Source organism: Lemur catta, chromosome 2, assembly GCF_020740605.2.
Source record: "Lemur catta isolate mLemCat1 chromosome 2, mLemCat1.pri, whole genome shotgun sequence".
Classification (NCBI taxonomy): Eukaryota; Metazoa; Chordata; class Mammalia; order Primates; family Lemuridae; genus Lemur; species Lemur catta.
In genome coordinates this window covers 130946167-130957899 of record NC_059129.1, presented here as the reverse complement: position 1 = coordinate 130957899, position 11733 = coordinate 130946167, and positions in this window count along the sequence as shown.

The window sequence follows — 11733 nt, the reverse complement described above, 5'->3', positions numbered from 1 at the left end:
TCTGTCTCTTTAGTCTATTGACTACCTGTCATCTTGTAATGTAGCCACAAGGGACAGTCTTAAGAAGACCAGGCCACAGTGTAAAGGAGAGAAATTAAATGCTGAGGATAGTGAAGGATAAAGATGGAAATCTGGATTCTCGGGAGCTCCCTGGTTCCACCTCTGAACTGTCTACCTCTGGACTTCTTTGACTTGAGAGACATAAAAAACACTGCTAAGATTATGTTATTTTGGGATATCTGTTGTATGCAGCTGAACCTAATCCTAACTGATAAAATTTCCAGAGTCTACAGACGGATTTTAGGAGCTGGATGCATAACTGTGTATAAATCTCAGAAAAAAAAAAAAAACCCTTAAAAAATTCTGTCACCTTGAAAGTACGTAGGGACAAAAATGGTGATTTATAGGCGACAAAACACATTTGATAAGCATCAATATTGATTATTTATCTTCATTGTTTGGGACCTAGATTAGTAGCTTTCATTTAATAGCCAACATTTCTGGCGGACTTACTACTTGCTGGGGCTGCTTTAAGTACTTTCCATGTATTATCTTTCACAGTCATCACAAAGGTGCTGTTCAAATCTCCATATTGTAAATGGTGACATGGAGGGGCAGAGATTTACATAACTCATCCAGCCCAGTTCAACACAGTTATTTAGTGATGGGGACAGGATACAACCCAAGTACTCTGAGTTCAGAGCTTACTACCTTAACTAGTATACTACACTGTTTTTCAGGGGAATTTTAATTTTTAGGGTCATTGAATACAATTGGATAATAGCAGGGTGGAAAAATGTGAGATGTACATTTAGATAAATTTAAGATACTAAACCAATGTCAATCTGAAAGGAAGACTCCTGACACAAAGTTTCTTATTCAATTGGCTTCTGGTTAAGAATTTTATTAATGGATGTAGACATAGAAGAGACCTTTATCAAGTGTGCAAGAAGCAGAATAGCTTAGCTTGGAAAAGAGAAGGCTCATATGGTAGTCTCATCAAGCACCTATTCTATAATTTTAAAAATTTACCAGCCTCCAACATCATCAGTTTCCTGCCCCTCAGGGATGGTGGGAATGCAAAGTGGTACAAGACCTATGAAGATAATATTTTGAAATATCACAATATTTAAAAATATTTTGAAAACTTATGTATGCATTTACCCTTTGATATGGAAATTCCACTTCAAGGACATTATTACAGACATACACTGTAAAAATGGGAAAAAAAACACAAAAGCAACCACAAAAAATATACAAAACACGAATTCATAAAGCTATCCATTATACAGCAATTTGCAAAAACAAAAGACTAAAAGCAACCCTAAAATTAATCAACTGTGCACTTATTGGATAAACTATGGTATGCTCACATCATGGAATTGTAAAAACAAATAAGAAATGCTTTTATATACTCCACTGAGTGATCTTTAAGATGCAGCATAGGGTGAATAAAGCAATGTGCAGAAAAGTTTGCATAGCACGCTACCCTTTATTTAAGAAAGGTTTGTTGGACTGAAGGATGAGGAGAGATATGGGTATACTTGATTATTAAAAATTGGAAGAACAAACCATAAAAATGTTTTTAAAACCCTATGTATACAGGCAGGGAGAAAACAGGGGTAGGTGTTAGTATGCATTGTTTGTCCATCTAAGCCATATGAATATTTTACATAAGTATAAAATAAAATGACATTCTAAAATGCAATTCCTTATAACTGATATATCCCAATAGGAACAACCACTTTTACCATCAATATTGTGGTCTCTAAATACTATTTTCTCACTGCAATGAAACTAACCTCTTTAGATAAATGTTTGGTTTCCAATAGAGGATTAGGAAGCAAGAAAATTCTGATATTTTGTCATACCAGAAAGGAAGGACGCTATCAAAGGCTACTAAGGGTTATGTCAAAAGAACTGAAGAGGCAACTCAAATGAAAATAGACTGCCACTAGTGGAATGTGGGTCAAACTAAGTACCACCAAAGAAAATAATTGCAATGGGGTAAAACACACCAAATATTTTTATATTCATGAGTTCATGGCAATATTTTTAAAAATCCTCAGTGATCACCCTTATTGGTGAAAATATTAGGAAACAAACTTGTTATTTTGAGAACTGGTAATGAAGGTAAAGAATCAAGCATTTATCTGCCTTTTCTATATAAACTAAATTTCATGGTAAAGAAATAATTGAATAGGTGAAGTGTCTCTTTAGAGAGATATTCCAGCTAAAAATTGAAAGCAATGATCCGATTCATATATCATTTTGCGCATCTGCTGAATTAACGGATTTAGACAAAAATCCTGCTACAATAGCTACAAACACTATAAGGAGAGAGGCCCGTAGGCACTCTGTGCCCCAGATGGAAGTACACAACACCTCCTGGAAGTAATCCTGAGTCAACTCTGACCCAGAATCTGTTTAAGCCTCTAGATATAACCACCAACTTATCTTCGGAGAACATTAAACAATACCATGGTGGTACACAGAAAAATTTAGACCCTAGGAATCTCTTCAGGATAAATAACCTAGTTTCTTTAACAAGTAAAATTATAAGGAAAAACTAAAAATTAGATGGACAGGGATACCTGTTGATTAAAAGAGACTTAAGTGATGTATTAACCAATTGAAATGGTGACTTTATTTGCATCCTGATTCAAACAAGCAAACTGAGAGAGAGAGAGAGAGAGAGAGAGAGAGAGAGAGAGAGAGAGAGAGTGTGTGTGTGTGTGTGTGTGTGTGTGTGTGTACTGAAGAAATGTGAATACTATATAGTTTAAGATATTTAGGAATTATTTTTAATTTGGGGGGAATGATAATGGCATTGTGGTTTTTAAAAAGTCAAAGTCTAAACATTGTAGAGAAACAGTGAATTATTATGGATGACATCGTACAGTATCTAGCATTTACCTCAAAAACAATACAGGGAGGAAGATAAAGATGGAATAAGACTGATTCCAATTTGATATATTTACAGCTGGGTGACAAGGACAGGGGCATTCATTATTGTATTATATCTACTCTTGTACGTTTGAAATTTTCCATAATAAAAAGTTAAAATTAAACTCTATCTCTCAATTTATAAGTAAAATATTGTAGTTTCCCCCCAAAAAAGAAAATTCCACTTGAAATGTACAAATGCAGATCTTTAAAAAAAAACTCACAAGAACAGAAAAAATGAAACCCTTTGGAAAAGGCTAACGGAATCAAAACTTATTATTTTTTTAAATAGAGACTGGATATTGCTATTGCCCAGACTGGTCTTGAACTCCCAACCTCGAGTCATCCTTCCGCCTCAGCCTCCCAAAGTGCCAGGATTACAGGTGTGAGCCGCTGCACCTAGCCTCCCATTGGTTTTTCTTTAAGCCTTATTTCTAACTGAAATACAAAGAGTTATTCCTCAAAAAAAGAAAAAGAGAAAAAAGAATTTGTGGGTCATCAAGCAAATGGGATGAGGGTTGAGGTAGGCATTCTGAAGTGACACAGTGTAACCAATCCTGCTATTCTGGTGAGTCCAAAGAGAAACTAATCACATGGTCTATATCAGAGTGGGTTGGGGGCCTTGTGTCCTCAAGCAGAAGGGGACTACCTGCAAGACCTCAGAGTTAGCCTTGCAGTGAGTGAATTAGGAAGGGTATGGTGCTCACCTTCCAAAGATCTGTAAGGGAGTCCATTCTGTCCCCATGATATTATTAATATTATCTTTTCTTTCTCTCATCTCTAGTTGTCAGTGACATGAATCTCTGCTCCATTCTACGTGGAATATTTCTGATCTAATTCTAATAGCCCTCACATTTCAAAAGATGGATATAAACACCATATGGGTATTACAAGAAAATTGGATTGTTCTGCAGTGAGTGAAATATGGAAAGCCCTTTTCCCAACCAAGCAGTAGGCAAAATTGTTAACAGTAAGATGTGTTTGAAATAAAATGGTTCATAGATCAGAGGTGACGCTGCCTTTTGTAAAGCGTGAAATTGTTCCTTCTCTTGGGCAAAATGAAGATCAAATAGAAAAAGCATGAATAGTTTGATATTTATTTATTAATTATGTTATGATCTCCCTCAATCCACACTATATATATGTATATATGGTGTGTATATATATATACACATATATGTATATAGCATTGTAGCATTCTATTGTATAAAAGGCTACGTATAAATATTACAATATGCTTTCATGATTGGTCCAGAGAAAATCTGGTTTGTTCCTGCAGAAAAATCATTTCCAGCTCTAGAATTCTACAGGGTTGACTTTAAATAGGCACCTGGTCTCAGATTTTGCTGGATTTCCAACATAATAGATGAAAGTGTACCACATCCATTACTCAACTACATCTCATCTTTTACATTGCAGGCCCACGCATTAATGCACAGTGTCTTCAGCTCACTCTTCCATCTTCCTTAATCATTTCAGCACCCAATGCACAATTTGCCTTTCCATGTCACCTCTGTTAACATCTTTATTGTCCCGGTCAAGTTTATGAGCATTCTGGCACTTTACCATTTAACACATAACACCCTGTGTTAAAGTTTTTGTAAATATTTTTTATCCCCTCTCACTTTTAGTATATTGAACTTGGCATTTCCTATACAGAGACCATGATGATGCACTGCAAATAGTATGAGGTTAACAAATATTTGCTATGCCCCAGTGTCTGGCAGGGCAATTTTTATCTTTTGTTCACTTTTCTTACCATTCTCACCACCTTTAAGCCTCCCTTGGTAGAGTCTAGTGTCTACCAAGGCTATGATGGTAGAAGAGGGCTTTTAAAGTGCAGTCAAGCTGAGAAGGAGATGTACTTTTATTTTAGGAAAATGTAAGAGAAACAGGGAAGAAGCTAATCTCAGTATAAAATGTCTGTTCATCCCTTTGTCTCTCCTGCAGAAGCCAGATCACTATGAGGGCTCTACCCTCCTTGCCAATCTCCAAGCCATCAAAAGCCTTTGTCCAGCCGTGGATCAAACTCCTGGCAACTCACTCCAGGGGCAGAAGCAAGAGGAGGAAGTAGTGATGGTCATTTATTTTTGATCAGTGGGTGCTGATCAGAAGGGTATAAAGGGGCTATGGACAAAGGGAATGCACAGCAAGAAGTGAGGGTTCTCTTTGTTTAAAAACTACAGCCCGATGACCGTGGATGGAGCTGGAGGGCAGGTTGCAATGGGTAAGAGAAATTATTTCCAAATCACTATCACCTTGTAGATTTTGAGTGTATTATTAAATATTATTACAGGTCCTCTAAGACTCCACATAAACATTTAGCCAGCCAGTGATTAAATCTTCACCTTCCATGGCAAGTGGTGAACGTCAAGGTTATACTTGTGAATGGCACAGTCTCAAGGTCTAGGTGAAGTACAGTGTTGGGTGGGGAAAGACTGAAAAAGGAAAAGGAGGCATTTTCAGAAGAAGGTGCCAAAGTAGGGCTCCAGGCCAATTTGTTGAAAGCCAGTTTACTAAAATTAACTTGATGAATGACCAATTTCCTGACTCATCGAGGATTTTTGTTTATAAGTTTTAGTTTAGTTCCTGCTCCTGCCTCTGAACTTGACCCTGCCTCTGTAACAAGATAGCCTCAGAGACAGGGACAGGGGAAAGCACAGAGTGAGGATGAAACTAAAACTTCCTAAACATCCTTAAAATTTTGCATATTGGGCATTTGGCAAATTGTTTTTCAGTAAGTTGACTTGCTTCACCAAAGCATAGCTATCTCCTAATTGTCTCTCTTTCCTAGCACAGGTTCCTGCTGCTTTCATTCAATTAAAATAAGGACGATGATATCCCCGAGGACATGCACATATGCACACCATAAGATGACATGTGCACACCTGTACGTACAACCCACTCCCTGGGTTTGAGTCATAAGGTGAAGAAAGGCTTCTCAAAAGTCATCTATTCCTGCTTGCTATGATTTTGCCTTATCTAAGGGTACCTTGGGAGCAAACATCACCGGAATTCTTGTGTTTAGACTTTCTGAGGATGATAGATTTTTTACTTATCAAATATAAGTAACCAAATATAAGTATAATGTCAACCTGGATCCCCATGAACAGTCCCTCTCTAATTTTCTTGGGTGTAAATCTATTTGGGCTGCTATAACAACAACAAAATATATATATATATATATATACACGTACATATGTGTGTGTGTATATATATAAGGTTAGTAAGTATGGAATGTCTGATTTTCTTAAGCACTAAATTTGACAGTTGATATCTCTGACATTTTACTTTGACACTTCTTGTTTTATGTTTATTGTGAAGGTACATCTTCAGTCTTTCAAATGCACATTTTGGCTTGTGATTATATTTCACGTTTTAGAGCAATTGTTGTGAAACCATGGATAAGTAAAAAATTCATGTTATTAATATTTTTGATTATGAGTTCTGTCATGCAACCAATGCAGCGCAGACAGCTTGAAACATCAATGAAGTGTTTGGGAAGGATGTGGCTAATGAACGTACAGTACGTCGATGGTTTGAGAAGTTCTATTCTGGTGATTTTCATCTTGAAAATGAGCCATATGGGGGCCTGAGACCAATGTAGATAAAGATGAGCTACATGTGAATTGGCAGGAAGGTTTGACATTACTCTTCCAACAATAATGGACCATTTGAAACACATGGGCAAGGTAAGGAAGCTGGATAGATGGGTTCCACATGAATTAAATCAGCATTAGAAGAGAAATCATCTCAAAGTTTGCCTTTCTGTGGTCCAGCGCTGGTATTATCCACGACAGCTTCATGAAACCTTGTCAATCAATTATAGCAGATGTCTACTGCAAACAATTGGATGAAATGATTGAGGATGTTTGTGATTAAGCAGCTGAGATTGGTCAATAGAGATATTAACTGGGTAGCTTATAAGCAACAGAAATTTATTTTTCACAGATCTAGAGGCTGGTAATTTTGAAATAAAGGTGCTGGAAGACTCAGTGTCTAATGAAGGGCCTGCTTCCTGGTTCATGGATGGCTGTCCTCTTGCTGAGTCCTCATGTGGTAGCTGACAAGAGAGCTCTTGGGGGCCTCATTTATAAGGGCACTAATCCCATTCACGGGGGCTAGACCGTCATGACCTAATTACCTCCCCCAAATCCTACCTCCTGATACCATCACATGGGGGATTAGGTTTCAACATATGAATTTTGAGGGAACACAAATATTTAGTTCATTGCAGGTCCAGAGTGCCTATAAAAGCATCGGTCTATGCAAGGGATATTGTTTCATAAAGTCTTAAATATCTTAAATGTCATAGTCTACCACTACATTTCCCTTCTTTCTTTAGCTGCTATTCACTATTATCTTTTGTTCCTTGCATCATAATCTAAGGCCCTAGGAAAGAGCCTTAAAGGCAGTCTGACAAATTCAAGAGAAATAAGACACAGAAATGCAAATTAGAATAACAATAAAATACTATTTGTGACCTATAAGGTTGGCAAAGCACATCAAAAGGAACCCTAATGTTATTGTCTCCTAACTGTTGTGAAAATACACACTGGCACAGTGCTTCTGAAAGAGCATTTGCAAACCCACACTGAGTAGCTTAAAATAGCCATTGATCTTCAATTTCTCTTCCAGGGATTTTTTCCTAAGGAGATATAAATGTATGCAAAAATTATTATCCTGGTGATGTTTACAATATAGTAAAAATAATGAAAATAGCTTTAATGTCTATTCTTACTGAATTAACTGAATATATTACACTAAATTTATATGATGTATCATAAAGAATACTATGTAAGAACTAAAAATTACCAAAATGCTGTGAGTAATGCAATAGATTTTAACCAGTATGTGTAATAATATTATAACTTTCAAGAATAGCATATAAAATGTTGGAAAAAAGGACCATCAGTTGATATACTAAATTAAATAATAATTATCTCTCTTTTAAGGGATTATAAGTCCATATTATGCTCTTTTTTTCCTGGATCTATATTTTCCAAATTTTAAAAAATTAACAGGACAATTCATTTTGGAAAACAAACAGGAACACTGAGCTAGTGTCACCCAGTTCACAGTGAAGCAAGCATGGTTATGACCTCTTACATTTCTTTTTAAAATAATTTCATGATTTTCCTTATAATTAAGAAAGGGATTAAAAAAAAGCAGCCCTATTTGCTACCAGAGAGACCCCCATAATATCTTTTCTCTCCTTTTTAAGAAGAAACCTTCTCTAGAATATAGTATCCAAAGAGATCACTGATATATTTGAGGGAAGTTTAAAACAAAGCAAACAAAAGCCTTAAATAAGCCAGCAGCAAGATGAAACTGATTTAAGAAAATCAAACAATATTTAGTTTCCTGTTCATTCTCTACACACTAGCTCTCTCACTGACAGGGCGAATACATTTGGGAAGGGAAGGATGTCTTCTCTTCCGTCCTTCCCTTGCCTTCCTCCCTCTCTGGCTTTATGAAACAAGCGGTATTTAACCCAGCGGGGAGGCCTGGGGGAGGCACTGCTGGGACCCTCGCTGCGAGATGAGAGGATGGAAAACGCACAGCAGGGAAACACACACCATGCACATCACGCCCCTAGCACTGCGAGGGCATACAGGGGCAGTTCAGGAAAGGGTGCCTATAATAACTATTATTATTTAGTCTTAAAACAAAAATCAGGGCAGTCCCTTTTGGAAAACAAACGGGGGAGCACTGAGCTAGCGTCACCCGATTCACAGGCAGCTGCCAGCTGTACGTGGCAGCGCAGCGAGTCAACCAGAAAAACAACTAAGCAGTTTCCAGGGTTTCATGGTAAGGATGGCGATTCCTGAGAGCCTGTCCTCCCCTCTGGGGAAACGGGCCACTTGGGCCCCAGATGTGCCTGCCTTGTCCCCACTCAGGCCTGCGTCAGCACCCCAGCCCCAGAGCCTGCGCCCTCATCGTTGCATAAGAGTCAGCGCGGCTCCCAGAGGCGCGCTGGGCACGGGAGCCCCCTGCCGGAGAAACGGGGGAACGGCGAGGTCGCGGACATCTCCTTGCCCAGGGCGTTCGCCACGACTAGGACATTACTTTCTCACTGTGCCACCGTAAGAAGGGGATTTTCTGCAGAGAAAGAAGAGAAATGAGTCTTCCCTCCGCATCACAAAGCATAGCCTGGAGCACCAGCCAATATTTAGTTCCTGTTCTCAGCAGTTTGCCCGCATGGGCAGCGATCCTTTCCTCTAGCCGGTACACCTGCCCGATGGAGGCGCTGGCTCTCACTCAGACAGAACAGAGGAGTGGCCAGGAAGGATTTCTTAGTGCCTAGGGGAATGTGAAGGGCTCAGATCTGCAGGATTCTCTTGCTTTTAACTCTTCATCATCTCAAAGAAGCAAAAAGGCCCTCAGACTGCAGGGATGTCCTCAACTTCTTTCCTTCGTATTTACTCCTTTAAAAATCCCAACAAACTGACTATTACTCCTATAGAATTACACTGACCTCCCTTGAAGTACAAGCTGTTACCCTCACCTAGCCATACAAACTTCAGAGGTATTCAGACCGGCCTTGAAATTCTCTCTGCCAAAAGGTTACGATCCCTGAGCTTCGGTGAGCTGCAGTCGCACAGTATTTCCCATACCATTGTGCACGTTTCACCAGAGAAAGGTGGTACGGTGTGGTTCAGCTGAGAAAAAGTTAGTGAAACTGACATTTCCTCTTTGCTGAATTTAAGTCAGATGTGCCACATCTCTCGCCTGAGCTGGACTAAATTTGTGGTGAGTGGGGCTGAGCAGAGATGGAGGGGCCGGCAGTGCTTTGCAGGCTGAGGACGTGGGCCTGCTGAGATGCTCTCTGCGGGGTACTCTCTCCAATGTGTTTAGGGCATCCTTGCCTTTTAATTTTAGTCCAAGTTACTTATGCCCTCGTCTTCTCTTGGTTCTCAATCCTAGCTGCACTTTAGAATCAGCCAGGGAGCTTTTAAAATTCAGGGATGCTCAGGCTCTGCCCCAGGCTTATTCATTCAGAGTCTCTGGGGATGCAGCCATGGCATCTGTATGTTTTTAAAGATTCTCAGTTGACTATAGCGATCAGTCAAGGTTAAGAATCACTGTCCCCGAGCTTGTAGGACATGACCTTACACAAAGTAGAAACATAGTAATGTTTGATGAATGAAAGAGTAAATACATGAATGAATGAATGAATGAAGGCTCAGAAAGGCAAAAACAGAGGAATACTTTTATAAAAATGTGCTAAAATATTGTGATTAACTACTGTAAGTAGACAATGCAATAAAAGCAGACACAGAAAGACAAACACTGCACAATCTCTTTTATATATGGAATCTAAAAAGTCAAACTCACAGAAACAAAGTAGAAGGGTGGTTAGCAGGGATCAGGGCATGGAGGTAACAGGGAGATCTTAGTTAAAGGGTGCAAACTTTCAGTTATAAGAGGAGTAAATTCTGGAGGCCTAATGTGTAGCATGGTGACTAAAGTTGATAAATAATCTATAACAGAAGTTTGCTAAGAGAATAGATCTTAAGTATTCACATCAGAAAATTTTAAAAAGATAACCATGTGAAGTGATAGATATGTAATTAGCTTAATTGTGGCAATCACTTGACAATGCATATATATATAGCAAAACCATGTTGTATACCTAAATATATACAATTTCTGTTTGTCAATTATATCTAAATAAAACTGGAAATATAAAATAAAATATATGAAGGAAAAAACAAATAAATCAAATGAACGAGTGGGGTGTTGAGTTGGGAGACACGGGAGAGCTTGCTTCCTTGCTCTCTTACTCTCTGCTGTCCACCATGTGAGGACACGACCAGAGTGTGGCCATCCACAGACCAGGAGGCAGGTCCTCACTAGACATCACATCTGCTGGGGCCTTGATCTTGGATTTCTTGGCCTCCAGAACTGTGAGAAATACATTTCTGTTGCTTAAGGCACCCAGCCTATGGTATTTTGTTTTGGCAGCCCCAGCTGACTAAGACAGGGTCACCCTGCGGCTCCAGGCATTTGCCATGGGGAAGTCTTTTCCACATTATGTCAGTTGCTGGCAAAAAGAAGATCTTGTTGCACCATAAAATAGGAACTTCACCTTCTGAGAGGCACCAGGGAGAGCTGCTTGAGCGCAGCTGAAGCTGCCAATACCCCATGGACACCCACACAGCACTTACCGCTCCGCGCAGAGCTCCCTCCCTCCTGCTTCCTTGGGGCACCAACTGTGAGTCTCCACCTGGCGGCTTCTCTGGCCACAGGTGCCGGCTCTCATGAGTGGGACACACCGGAAGGGCTGGTGAGTGATGGCCTCGAGGAGCAGCCCCTCTCTGGAACGGAAGTGAGGGAAGGGGTTGGCGGATAAATGCCTCAGCTGCCCTCCTAACGTGAGCCGGCGCGAAGACGTGCTCTACACGGGAGCTCGGGCCCAGCGGGAAGGGGCCCCACTTGCCCACGCCGGTAACTTGCCCGTTGGTGGTTGGTGCCGGATTGGCTTCCCGCCCTGCCGCGCCCCACTCCTGCTCTCCCCCGCTGGCACTTCCGGGAATCATCTCCAACGGGAATCATCTGTGGCCAAGTTGTTTGTCAGAGTCTGTTTCTGAGGAGGCCCAACCTAAGGTACCTTCTCACTGCCCTCCTTGTGCTGTCTTTCCTTGGGGAGAATGGACTGAGCTGGAAAGCACATTTGGGGTGAGGACTGTGCTTGGGGGACATGGCTCAGCCGGCATGGCTCCCTCTTCAGAGCTGGGCGTGTGCAGGCCCAGTGTGCGCCCTGTCTCAGGACGCCCCGTTCTC